This window comes from Puma concolor, chromosome B2 (assembly GCF_028749965.1).
Source record: "Puma concolor isolate L17-30 chromosome B2, mPumCon1.1.hap2, whole genome shotgun sequence".
NCBI lineage: Eukaryota > Metazoa > Chordata > Mammalia > Carnivora > Felidae > Puma > Puma concolor.
Genome location: NC_141671.1, coordinates 95055724 through 95070078, shown reverse-complemented (window position 1 = coordinate 95070078; position 14355 = coordinate 95055724). Strand labels below are relative to the sequence as shown.

The 14355-nt window shown below is 37.5% G+C and overlaps 1 long non-coding RNA gene across 8 annotated transcripts in view; it reads left to right on the top strand.

Moving 5' to 3' along the window:
• The window catches only part of LOC147581115 (uncharacterized), a 1011143-nt gene that overhangs the window by 748943 nt on the left and 247845 nt on the right, over positions 1 to 14355 (top strand). The gene's annotated exons all lie outside the window — the stretch shown is intronic.

Sequence of the window (14355 nt, the reverse complement as noted above, 5' to 3'; positions counted from 1 at the left end):
TTAGTAGACAGTGATCCAACCAAAGTAAGCAAGATCTATCTAGAAGTTTGTGCTTTTCAAAATAACATAATGAAGCAGGTGTAATACAATGCCATAAACTTACTCATCCTTATCAGAGAGTATGCAATGAAATAAGCAAGATTCTATTGTAGATATTTACATTCATGTTTCAATTTTGAACGGTGTTTTTGGATATGAGAATTCTTATGTTGTTGATGGCTGGGTGCCTTGGAAGGAAGACTGAGAAGAAATGTTGTAAAGTTTGGAATCAGTAATGGAAAAAAAGAAAAAAAAAGAAATTTTACATTGGTTAAAGGGAGAATTTCCACAATTCATGCTGCATAAATGAGGTTGAATTACAAAAAAAGATGGAATTCTTCTCCATATATTTTTGGTTATAGCAGCCTGATAAAAATGAGATATTTCTTACTTCCTATTAATTTTGTCTTGGTGACAAAATGAAGATAAAACCTAAAAATCAGCCACTGTTATCTAAGTTTAAGTAGTTGGTTATGGATTAAAGAATAAAATATAGTTTAGGGCACCTGGGTGGCTCAGGTGGTTAAGTGTCCGACCTCAGTTCAGGTCATGATCTCATGGTTCTTGGAGCCCTGTGTCAGGCTCTGTGCTGACAGCTCTGAGCCTGGAGCCTGCTTTGGGTTCTGTGTCTCCCTCCCTCTCAGCCCCTCCCCAGCTCACACTCTGTCTCTCTCTGCCTTTCAAAAATGAATAAATGTTAAAAAAATTAAAGAAATATATAGTTTATAACAAAGATCTTACTAATTAAGGAAAAATCAGTTAACTATCCAGATCTGAGTTGCTTCATCTCTAAAAAGGGAAGAAGAATATTTACCAAAGGATTAGAAAATATGTGAAGTGCTTAGGGAGGCCTGTGTAGAGCAGTTGGCAGATGCCAAGTATGCTGTAGTTGTAAGAAAAGTGGGGGCAGAGGGAGAAGGGGAGAGTTGAGAAAGAGGAAAAGAAATTACAGAACAGGGACAGGAGAAAGAAGGGCTGAGTTCTGCTGTGTTTATTGTTGTGTAGTCCATAAGAGCATATACTTTCAAGAAAGGGAAGCCATTAAAATATCCACAACAGAAAGTGGAGAAATAGAGTGAAATTGAAAACATGCATGGTATTTGATGTAAGAAAATGTGAATTTTACGAAAAACAAGCACGAGTATTGAAAGGAACAGTCATATTGGCTAACTTACACCAAAAATCTAGTGGTAAAGATAAGGAAGCAGTGGGGCAATGGGTAAAAGATTTAGTCGGTAAAGATGGAGTAGTGACAGCAGACCATACAAAGGCTAAACACAGGCCTCTGAGTATTTTCAAAGAGAAAATATGTATTTCATCTTTTGAGTAACAATTAAATACCATTTTATGTTCCTGGAGCTGACTTGTATGATGTCATGGGCACTCCAGTATCCTGCCCTACATCAAAGAAACTTCACCATTTATTCATTTATTTAGCAGCGTGGATTGAAACCAATGCAATGGAATTCCTTTAATGATTCCTTATGAAAAAATATTAATTTTATGTTGGTTACATGTTATGATTCCCATAAAAGGCACTGACATATCCATAGTCAAATGAAAATAAATTGCTACAATTAAAACCTCAGTGCGGATGATCCCAACTTACAATGGTTCAGCTTAATGAGTTTTCAACTTTACAATGGTGTAAAGGCAATATGTATCCAATAGAAATCTAAACAGTCAGTAGGATATGGGGGATGATGCTTTCTTGTGATGCCAGGCAACGGTGGTGAGTTGCAGCCCTCAGTCAGACTCAGGATCAGGAAGGTAAGCAATATACTTACGACCATTCCATACCCATCCAGCCATTCTGTTTCCCTTTCAGTACATGGTTCAATAAATTACATGAGATAGTCAATACTTTATTAGAAAATAGGCTTTGTGTTAGATGATTTTCCCAACTATAGACTAATGGAAGTGTTCTGAGCATGTTTAAGGTAGACTAGGCTGAACTATGGTAGGTTAGGTGTGTTAAATGCATTTTGACTTAGGATATTTTCAACTTATGATGGTTTTTTTGGGATATAGCCCCATCCTAAGTTGAGGAAGATCTGTATCTACACCTAGAGTTAGATGGACAGTGTTAAATTTCACCTGCTTGAAAATCTAATTTGTTGAGATTAACATATTATCCAAGAAAAATCTGAAGAAATAGAAATGCTTTTTGATTATCTTATAGGCAAAATTCAGAGCTTTGTTCTTTATTTTCTTTAATGTTTTTAATGTTTATTTATTTTTGAGAGAGACAGAGACAGAATGCAAGTGGGTTGGGGCAGAGAGAGAGGGAGACGCAGAATCTGAACCAGGCTCCAGGCTCTGAGCTGTCAGCACAGAGCCTGATGCGGGGCTCAAACTCACGAGCTGTGAGATCATGACCTGAGCCGAAGTTGGACGCTCAGCCGACGGAGCCACCCAGGCACCCCTGTTCTTTATTTTAGAGGCAGCTGATGAACAGAAACATATATATGTAATTTTTTTATATTTGGCAACATAAAGGCTAAGCTTAAGCTGCTTTATTTGATGCAGGAAAAAGATCCAAATCTTATCTTTATATATATATATATATATATATATATATATATATATATATATATATGTATATAATATTTATATTTACATATTTACCTCTTGTGCAAAATAAATCTTAAATCTATAGCCCATTGTATACATGTATTTGTGCACACACACACACACACACACACACACACATATTTAAAAAGTGTTAACAGCTGCTGCTTTTCCACTATAGACTTATGAAAGTTAATATGTAAAGCTTCATTAGATTCTATTGGCAAGTCATTTTCAGGTGACTGAAATGATTAGCCAGTTTTAAATCTTGCAAAATATCTACCTATGGTCTCTAATACTTGGTTATTATGTAGCTCTTCTTCTAAAAGCATAAGGATGCATAAACAGATGTATTTTGAATTGGAGTTTTGAAACAAGTACAAGATTTTGTAAACCATTAAAAGCCTTTAACAGTTAAATTCACAAGTGATATTTAACTCATTCTGTAGAACAGAGAACATAGCTAGTTAACTTTATCCTAAATATACTTACCTCATCTAAAAATAACAGTTGGAAAACTGCTTTCTGATTTTTTTTTTTCTAAAGACTTATGAATATCATGACCCAGAGATTCATGCTAAATCATTTTGTTCCAATGAATGAGAGAACATTTCCAGAAATTTCAGGCTTGTCAAAAACATTAGTCACCTATTTAAAAATCCATTACCGTGAAATCTAACTTTTAAGGAAGAAATACATTTGTCAGCATCACTTGTGCACATTAAATGTTCACCTAAAAAATCTCTTGTCTTGTTCCAACAGCACAAATTAGAAATATTTTTACTGTTTTATTTTTGAAGTTTTGAATTTATTATGATGAATTCACTCAAATGTATTCAAAAAGTATTTTTTAGGGAAAATTAAATTTTTGCATTTTGAGCCGTAACTTAAATTGTAAAATAAAAGGCTTTGTCTTTGAACAAAAATTTTTTTGACATCAAGCAAGTATGTCAGTCCTGCGGGATCAAAGGGGTCTTAATGTTGGCTTTGACTCAAGCATTATTTTTCTCTTCGTTATTTTTCTCAGGGCTTTGGCTCTGAGGGGTGGTCTTGACCTGACTGATAACTTGTTAACTAAACAATCAAATTGATAAAGGAGGCATGATTAATCAGCTCTATTCTCCTTAAATGGCAATCATTTGCCTTTACTCTTGAGTTTCATGGGTCTTTCTATGCTATAACATAAATATGAGTTCTAAAATGTACTGTCTTAGAGGATTTATTCTGGTATGTGCTATAGGCTTAAAGAATTTTTTATATCCTTCCAACATTATAAAGTTTCAATTAACATAGTAAATAGCATAATGAAAAGGTATAATGAAATAGGTCATAATGGCTTTTCACAGACATGCCAAATAGATGGATAATGATTACGTTTTCTATCCTCATCTTGGTTTAAATCACATGTCTATCTCAATAAATATTGAGTAATAGGTCTCAGACCTGCAGTCCAAACCTAATTTCTGTGTGAGATTTGAAAGGCTTGTGTATTTTTATGTGTGGAATTTTAAAAAAGTTCTGTACTGGCATGGCAATTTAGTTTGTATAATCGCATAGGCTGCTGAATTTCTTTAAGAAGGGAGAGACAGAATACAATTAGGAAGTACTGAAGATTCACCTGCAGGATGAGGCTTGCTAGAATCAGTCACATTACCACATTACCAGGAGGTAGCAGTTCACTATTTTTTTCCACTATTAGTGATTTTTAGATATTTCAAATTTCTTAAGCAACTTGTTTTCCCCTCAAATATTCTCTTACGTAATTCTGACGACAATCCCTAAGAAAGACCGGATGCATGCCTTTATTTCTCAATTTCCACGTGAGGAAATTAAAGAAGAGAGAAGCCAAGAGACATAGGTCAGAGTGGAACCTAGATCAGAGTGGAACCAAGTTTCCCACTATTGGTTCTAACGTTCTCATTGTATTAGATAGAGCTTTCTTGATTTCCAAGGAAAGAATATTTGCCGATACAATTTTTGGATGTATTAGATAGAGCTTTCTTGATTTCCAAGAAAAGATTATTTGCTGATGCAATATTTTGGAAGCATCTTGTGCTGGATGCATTTTGAGCTGGCAAAAGAATAAAAAAGATAAGGAAGACACACTAGACGTAAAATACTGAAAATACAAACGTGCGTTATTTCTCTCTCTCATGTGAGGCTGCATTCCTAGTTCTCACTTCTAAAATAATTCAAACAAGGAAGACACGATCCGCTGGAACCGCTGCAGACTCCTTTGAAGGGTTTAGCAGGCCCTGGAGAAAAGGTCTTTTTTGTTTGTTTTAATACTGAGAAAAATTCTGTTTTGTCTTAGATTCTACATAGACTTGAAAACTTGTGAATACTTGTATTCTATCCACATCAATGGAGAGTTAGGGGTATCTTACTCTAGCAAGAATGCACAAGTCTCGTGGTAGTCATTCAAAGAAATTTTAGGTAAAACACAAGTGGGAAAGAAATTAAATAAGATGATGGATAGAACCAACCATTATTTTAATAGGTTCAATTTCTATGAATTAAATTTTATTTTGAAAATCTGTATGCCACAGTAAGGGCAATTTATTTTGTTTTAAATATATTTTATTCAAACAAATAAAGAAAATATTTTAGCAGTGCACTGTATTTCCACCAATGACTAAACTAACATTAAATGATGGAGTGTTAAGCATGTACTCTTATTTAGCAGTGAGGATGGAGCTAGAGACCTATGTACTAATATTTTATAAGTATTCCTCTTGAAGAGTACCACAGTGCTAGAAGATTCAATATTGGTTTTCAATATTGCTGAAATTGTAAAGAAAGCATAGAAGAAAATATTAGATCATGTAATTAGCTATGTAATAAAGCTTTGTGGCAAATTGAAGTTCAAAGTTTTATACTGGAATCATCATTTTAAAAAAGATATTTCTACATGGAAGTCTTTGCTGTGCCTCTATTCATGGAAGGAGTGGATGTAGGAAATGTGTATGACTGAGTAAAACAATGAAGGCAGGACTTGGCAAAACATTCAAAACTGATGGGCTTGGGGGCGTTGGCAGCACAATAATCCTCATTTCTTTTTTCATCTTAAATTTTTACATAAATTAAAATGCATATTTTATACTTTGGCAAAAATCAAACACAGGAGCTTCCTGTTTTTATGGTCTTATAAGCCATCTCAAAATTCTTGAATTTAAATTCCAGAATTTATCATATAATCTATTCCTTTTGATGCATATGGTTGATTTTCTTCTAGTATACCAATAAATTACTCTTGTGGGAATGTAGAATAGCCAATAGACTACCCTATATACTTAAATTTGCTTATTTCCCTGATTTCTTTGTTGAATGGTACTGATATTCCTGATTTTTGGATTATGCTTTAGATGTTCAGATAATCAGAAAATGTCCTTCCCTTTCATTCTCCTTTCTGTTCCCAGCGTGCTTTAATTCTGAGACCCACTCTTCCCTTGACTGTGGAAAAACTACAGTGATTTTTCTCAAACCAATTTAGACTTTAATGTGATATGTACTTTTTTTTTTAAACTCAGATGATTTATTATTTATAAGCCATTTATTTAGCATGTGTTCTTAATTTGAATATATTTTACCTAGTATTGTTATTTAATTTTCATTTAAAATTTACATGTATATCTATGGCTTAATGCATAACTAGATAATAAGTGAGAACAATGTGTTATACTTTTCTGTATTATTTTTATATTTTATCTTTATGAGACACAGTAAATTTGGATTTTGGAAGTGAGCTCATCATGTTCATCGCATGGTCTAGTTGCTTCAGATGCAACTAGTTTTGTCTATTCATCCATGTTCCATACCAATATCTTTCTCTCTTTGTGCCATTTCATAAGTAAGGTTGGAGGTATGTAATATATTTCTTTGACCCACTCATTTATCCAAGCAGCAATATATATATATTCATCATTCACTGAGCAGTAAGGACTGTCTGGTAAAAGCTCCTAGGCTTCATTCAGACACAGTTCGAATGTAACCTCCACAGAATATGTTTATCCCAAGTTAGGTCTGGTTTCTCTATTTTTTTTTTCCTTTACTTAAAACTTTTCTGCAGTCTTAGAGAAACATGCAATTTTAAAATTTATACAAAAGCATGATTTTGTCTATAGTTAATTATATTTTATGAATACTCCCCATTATTTAGGTACAAAATTTTGACCTTTCATAGATTGGTAGTGACTTGATATATTATGTATGCAAATTTGTAGTTATTCAAAATGCATGCGGTTTCTATAGAGTTGCAATCACTTTTATAGCTTTTGTTCTATGTTAGTCATCACATAAGTATTTACAACTGGCACTTAAAAACTGATTTCCTTTTAACTTAAAAAATATTTGAAATGAAAAGTCTAAACTCCGGAGACAATAAAATCAATGGCTGCCAGGGGTGGTGGGCAGGAGAGGGATGAATAGGCGGAGTACAGAGAACTTTTAGGGCAGTGAAGAATATTCTGTATCATATTATATTGACGGATATATGTTTTTATGTGTTTGTCCAAACCCATAGAATATAGAAACCAAGAGTGAAACTTGAAGTAAACTATGGACTTTGGGTAATTATAATATGTCATTATAATCTATATGTCACAACTTTATGTCAAAACTTTACACAAGACAAGATACAAATTGCCCTGAAAGCAAATGAAGATAAAGAGAATGCACACATAACTACCCTCTGAGCAGAATGGTGTTGTGAAAAATAATTGTAAAAATTCTGGAACTTTAAAATAGACACACACACACACACACACACACACACACACACACATACACACACAAACTGCATCTCAACATTGAGTGGTAAAGATTTGGATATAAGTGGAAAGATGGAGCCTAATTATTTGGAACTTTTTATCTCAACATGGATAAACAACTGTCTGTGAGCTCATGCTGGAGTTAGACAAGAAATTTTGCAGTGTCTTGTTTTTCCCCTTGAATAGAAATCAAATAATATGAAGAGTATTGCTCCAAATATGGTGTCGAATAGTAAACCCCCAATAATAGAAAAAGCACTAGCGAGATACACATATATGCCAAAGGACTACTTCAAATCACCTCCAGTAAATGTCTAGAATAATCCAAAATCAATATTCATTACCCAGGAGGGTGTGGCCTATGCGCAGCACAGATGTACTGTCTTCTGACTTCTATTTCCATACTTTCAACTCCATTCATGGTGGTTTACTCTTTTGTTCCTTATATTCATCAATTCTTGGTCATAGGATGTCCCATCTTCATTTTTTATTAATTGTGGTTCCAATTGGATACATTGTTAAACAATAAGCCATTTCAGAGACTTAATTTTTCAGAAAATGGAGAATTAAGACGATTAACGAAATTCTCCTTCTGACGCTGAATAGCCAAAGTAATGTTGACAGAGAGAGGGAAGATGGTGGCGTAGGAGGACGCTGGGCTCACCGCGCGTCCTGCTGATCACTTAGATTCCACCTACACCTGCCTAAATAACCCAGAAAACCACCAGAGGATTAGCAGAACGGAGTCGCCGGAGCCAAGCGCAGACGAGAGGCCCACGGAAGAGGGTAGGAAGGGCGGCGAGGCGGCGCGCGCTCCACGGACTGGCGGGAGGGAGCCGGGGCGGAGGGGCGGCTCGCCGGCCAAGCAGAGCCCCCCGAGTCTGGCTTGCAAAAAGCGGAGGGGCCTGACGGACTGTGTTCCGACAGCAAGCGCGACTTAGTGTCTGGGAGGTCATAAGTTAACAGCTCTGCTCAGAAAGCGGGAAGGCTGGAGGACAAAGGGAAGGAGAGCTGCTGAGCCCCCGGACGACAGAGCTCAGTTTGGTGGGGAACAAAGGCGCTCACCAGCGCCATCTCCCCCGCCCATCCCCCAGCCAAAATCCCAAAGAGAACCAGTTCCTGCCAGGGAACTTGCTGGCTCCGCGCAAACACCCAACTCTGCGCTTCTGCGGAGCCAAACCTCCGGCAGCGGATCTGACTCCCTCCTGCTGCCACAGGGCCCCTCCTGAAGTGGATCACCTAAGGAGAAGCAAGCTAAGCCTGCCCCTCCTGCCCCTGTGCACCTTGCCTACCCACCCCAGCTAAGACGCCAGATCCCCAGCATCACAAGCCTGGCAGTGTGCAAGTAGGCCAGACTGGCCACCCCACCCCACAGTGAATCCCGCCCCTAGGAGAGGGGAAGAGAAGGCACACACCAGTCTGACTGTGGCCCCAGCGGTGGGCTGGGGGCAGACATCAGGTCTGACTGCGGCTCCACCCACCAACTCCAGTTATACACCACAGCACAGGGGAAGTGCCCTGCAGGTCCTCACCACGCCAGGGACTATCCAAAATGACCAAGCGGAAGAATTCCCCTCAGAAGAATCTCCAGGAAATAACAACAGCTAATGAGCTGATCAAAAAGGATTTAAATAATATAACAGAAAGTGAATTTAGAATAATAGTCATAAAATTAATCGCTGGGCTTGAAAACAGTATAGCTGACAGCAGAGAATCTCTTGCTACAGAGATCAAGGGACTAAGGAACAGTCACCAGGAGCTGAAAAACGCTTTAAACGAAATGCATAACAAAATGGAAACCACCACGGCTCGGATTGAAGAGGCAGAGGAGAGAATAGGTGAACTAGAAGATAAAGTTATGGAAAAAGAGGAAGCTGAGAAAAAGAGAGAGAAAAAAATCCAGGAGTATGAGGGGAAAATTAGAGAACTAAGTGATACACTAAAAAGAAATAATATACGCATCATTGGTATCCCAGAGGAGGAAGAGAGAGGGAAAGGTGCTGAAGGGGTACTTGAAGAAATAATAGCTGAGAACTTCCCTGAAGTGGGGAAGGAAAAAGGCATTGAAATCCAAGAGGCACAGAGAACTCCCTTCAGACGTAACTTGAATCGATCTTCTGCACGACATATCATAGTGAAACTGGCAAAATACAAGGATAAAGAGAAAATTCTGAAAGCAGCAAGGGGTAAACGTGCCCTCACATATAAAGGGAGACCTATAAGACTCGTGACTGATCTCTCTTTTGAAACTTGGCAGGCCAGAAAGAATTGGGACGAGATTTTCAGTGTGCTAGACAGAAAAAATATGCAGCCGAGAATCCTTTATCCAGCAAGTCTGTCATTTAGAATAGAAGGAGAGATAAAGGTCTTCCCAAACAAACAAAAACTGAAGGAATTTGTCACCACTAAACCAGCCCTTCAAGAGATCCTAAGGGGGACCCTGTGAGACAAAGTACCAGAGACATCACTACAAGCATAAAACATACAGACACCACAATGACTCTAAACCCATATCTTTCTATAATAGCACTGAATGTAAATGGATTAAATGCGCCAACCAAAAGACATAGGGTATCAGAATGGATAAAAAAACAAGACCCATCTATTTGCTGTCTACAAGAGACTCATTTTAGACCTGAGGACACCTTTAGATTGAGAGTGAGGGGTTGGAGAACTATTTATCATGCTACTGGAAGCCAAAAGAAAGCTGGAGTAGCCATACTTCTATCAGACAAACTAGACTTTAAATTAAAGGCTGTAACAAGAGATGAAGAAGGACATTATATAATAGTGACAGGGTCTATCCATCAGGAAGAGCTAACAATTATAAATGTCTATGCGCCGAATACCGGAGCGCCCAAATATATAAAACAATTACTCATAAACATAAGCAACCTTATTGAGAAGAATGTGGTAATTGCAGGGGACTTTAACACCCCACTTACAGAAATGGATAGATCATCTAGACACACGGTCAATAAAGAAACAAGGGCCCTGAATGACACATTGGATCAGATGGACTTGATAGATATATTTAGAACTCTGCATCCCAAAGCAACAGAATATACTTTCTTCTCGAGTGCACATGGAACATTCTCCAAGATAGATCATATACTGGGTCACAAAACAGCCCTTCATAAGTTTACAAGAATTGAAATCATACCATGCATCCTTTCAGACCACAATGCTATGAAGCTTGAAATCAACCACAGGAAAAAGTCTGGAAAACCTCCAAAAGCATGGAGGTTAAAGAACACCCTACTAACGAATGAGTGGGTCAACCAGGCAATTAGAGAAGAAATTAAAAAATATATGGAAACAAATGAAAATGAAAATACAACAATCCAAACGCTTTGGGACGCAGCGAAGGCAGTCCTGAGAGGAAAATACATTGCAATCCAGGCCTATCTCAAGAAAGAAGAAAAATCCCAAATACAAAATCTAACAGCACACCTAAAGGAAATAGAAGCAAAGGCAGCCTAAACCCAGCAGAAGAAGAGAAATAATAAAGATCAGAGCAGAAATAAACAATATAGAATCTAAAAAAAACTGTAGAGCAGATCAACGAAACCAAGAGTTGGTTTTTTGAAAAAATAAACAAAATTGACAAACCTCTAGCCAGGCTTCTCAAAAAGAAAAGGGAGATGACCCAAATAGATAAAATCATGAATGAAAATGGAATTATTACAACCAATCCCTCAGAGATACAAACAATTATCAGGGAATACTATGAAAAATTATATGCCAACAAATTGGACAACCTGGAAGAAATGGACAAATTCCTGAGCACCCACACTCTTCCAAAACTCAATCAGGAGGAAATAGAAAGCTTGAACAGACCCATAACCCGCGAAGAAATGGAATCGGTTATCAAAAATCTCCCAACAAATAAGAGTCCAGGACCAGATGGCTTCCCAGGGGAGTTCTACCAGACGTTTAAAGCAGAGATAATACCTATCCTTCTCAAGCTATTCCAAGAAATAGAAAGGGAAGGAAAACTTCCAGACTCATTCTATGAAGCCAGTATTACTTTGATTCCTAAACCAGACAGAGACCCAGTAAAAAAAGAGAACTACAGGCCAATATCCCTGATGAATATGGATGCAAAAATTCTCAATAAGATACTAGCAAATCGAATTCAACGGCATATAAAAAGAATTATTCACCATGATCAAGTGGGATTCATTCCTGGGATGCAGGGCTGGTTCAACATTCGCAAATCAATCAACGTGATACATCACATTAACAAAAAAAAAAGAGAAAAACCATATGATCCTGTCAATCGATGCAGAAAAGGCCTTTGACAAAATCCAGCACCCTTTCTTAATAAAAACCCTTGAGAATGTCAGGATAGAAGGAACATACTTAAAGATCATAAAGCCATTTATGAAAAGCCCACAGCTAACATCATCCTCAACGGGGAAAAACTGAGAGCTTTTTCCCTGAGATCAGGAACACGACAGGGATGCCCACTCTCACCGCTGTTGTTTAACATAGTGCTGGAAGTTCTAGCATCAGCAATCAGACAACAAAAGGAAATCAAAGGCATCCAAATTGGCAAAGATGAAGTCAAGCTTTCGCTTTTTGCAGATGACATGATATTATACATGGAAAATCCGATAGACTCCACCAAAAGTCTGCTAGAACTGATACATGAATTCAGCAAAGTGGCAGGATACAAAATCAATGTACAGAAATCAGTTGCATTCTTATACACTAACAATGAAGCAACAGAAAGACAAATAAAGAAACTGATCCCATTCACAATTGCACCAAGAAGCATAAAATACCTAGGAATAAATCTAACCAAAGATGTAAAGGATCTGTATGCTGAAAACTATAGAAAGCTTATGAAGGTAATTGAAGAAGATTTAAAGAAATGGAAAGACATTCCCTGCTCATGGATTGGAAGAATAAATATTGTCAAAATGTCAATACTACCCAAAGCTATCTACACCTTCAATGCAATCCCAATCAAAATTGCACCAGCATTCTTCTCGAAACTAGAACAAGCAATCCTAAAATTCATATGGAACCACAAAAGGCCCCGAATAGCCAAAGGAATTTTGAAGAAGAAGACCAAAGCAGGAGGCATCACAATCCCAGACTTTAGCCTCTACTCCAAAGCTGTCATCATCAAGACAGCATGGTATTGGCACAAAAACAGACACATAGATCAATGGAATAGAATAGAAACCCCAGAACTAGACCCACAAATGTATGGCCAGCTAATGTTTGACAAAGCAGGAAAGAATATCCAATGGAAAAAAGACAGTCTCTTTAACAAATGGTGCTGGGAGAACTGGACAGCAACATGCAGAAGGTTGAAACTAGACCACTTTCTCACACCATTCACAAAAATAAACTCAAAATGGATAAAGGACCTGAATGTGAGAAAGGAAACCATCAAAACCTTAGAGGAGAAAGCAGGAAAAGACCTCTCTGACCTCAGCCGTAGCAATCTCTTCCTCGACACATCCCCAAAGGCAAGGGAATTAAAAGCAAAAGTGAATTACTGGGACCTTATGAAGATAAAAAGCTTCTGCACAGCAAAGGAAACAACCAACAAAACTAAAAGGCAACCAACGGAATGGGAAAAGATCTTTGCAAATGACATATCGGACAAAGGGCTAGTATCCAAAATCTATAAAGAGCTCACCAAACTCCACACCCGAAAAGCAAATAACCCAGTGAAGAAATGGGCAGAAAACATGAATAGACACTTCTCTAAAGAAGACATCCGGATGGCCAACAGGCACATGAAAAGATGTTCAGCGTCGCTCCTTATCAGGGAAATACAAATCAAAACCACACTCAGGTATCACCTCACGACAGTCAGAGTGGCCAAAATGAACAAATCAGGAGACTATAGATGCTGGAGAGGATGTGGAGAAACGGGAACCCTCTTGCACTGTTGTTGGGAATGCAAATTGGTGCAGCCGCTCTGGAAAGCAGTGTGGAGGTTCCTCAGAAAATTAAAAATAGACCTACCCTATGACCCAGCAATAGCACTGCTAGGAATTTATCCAAGGGACACAGGAGTACTGATGCATAGGGGCACTTGTACCCCAATGTTCATAGCAGCACTCTCAACAATAGCCAAATTATGGAAAGAGCCTAAATGTCCATCAACTGATGAATGGATAAAGAAATTGTGGTTTATATACACTATGGAATACTACGTGGCAATGAGAAAGAATGAAATATGGCCTTTTGTAGCAACGTGGATGGATCTGGAGAATGTGATGCTAAGTGAAATAAGCCATACAGAGAAAGACAGATACCGTATGGTTTCACTCTTATGTGGATCCTGAGAAACTTAACAGGAACCCATGGGGGAGGGGAAGGAAAAAAAAAAAAAGAGGTTAGAGTGGGAGAGAGTCAAAGCATAAGAGACTGTTGAGAACTGAGAGCAAACAGGGTTGATGGGGGGTGGGGGGAGGAGAGGGTGGGTGATGGGTATTGAGGAGGGCACCTTTTGGGATGAGCACTGGGTGTTGTATGGAAACCAATTTGACAATAAATTTCATATATAAATAAAAAAAAACAAAAAACAAAAACAGAAAACAAAAAAAAATAAAAAAAAATAAAAAAATAAATAAAAAAAATAAATAAAAAGCAGATGCAGGTTAAGGGGGGGTGGGAGGGAGTGGAGGGGAGGGGAGGTGATGGGTATTGAAGAGGGCATCTTTTGGGATGAGCACTGAGTGTTGTATGGAAACCAATTTGACAATAAATTTCATATATTAAAAAAATAAATAAATAAAATTTTAATAAAAATAAATAAAAATAAACATAAAAAAAAAGTAATGTTGAAAAGAAAACCAAAGTTGGAGGCATCACAATTCTGGACTTCAAACTATATTACAAAGCTGTAATTGTTAAGACACTATGGTACTGGCACAAAAATAGATACATAGATCAATGGAACAGAATAGAGAACCCAGAAACAGACCCACGAATGTATGGCCAACTA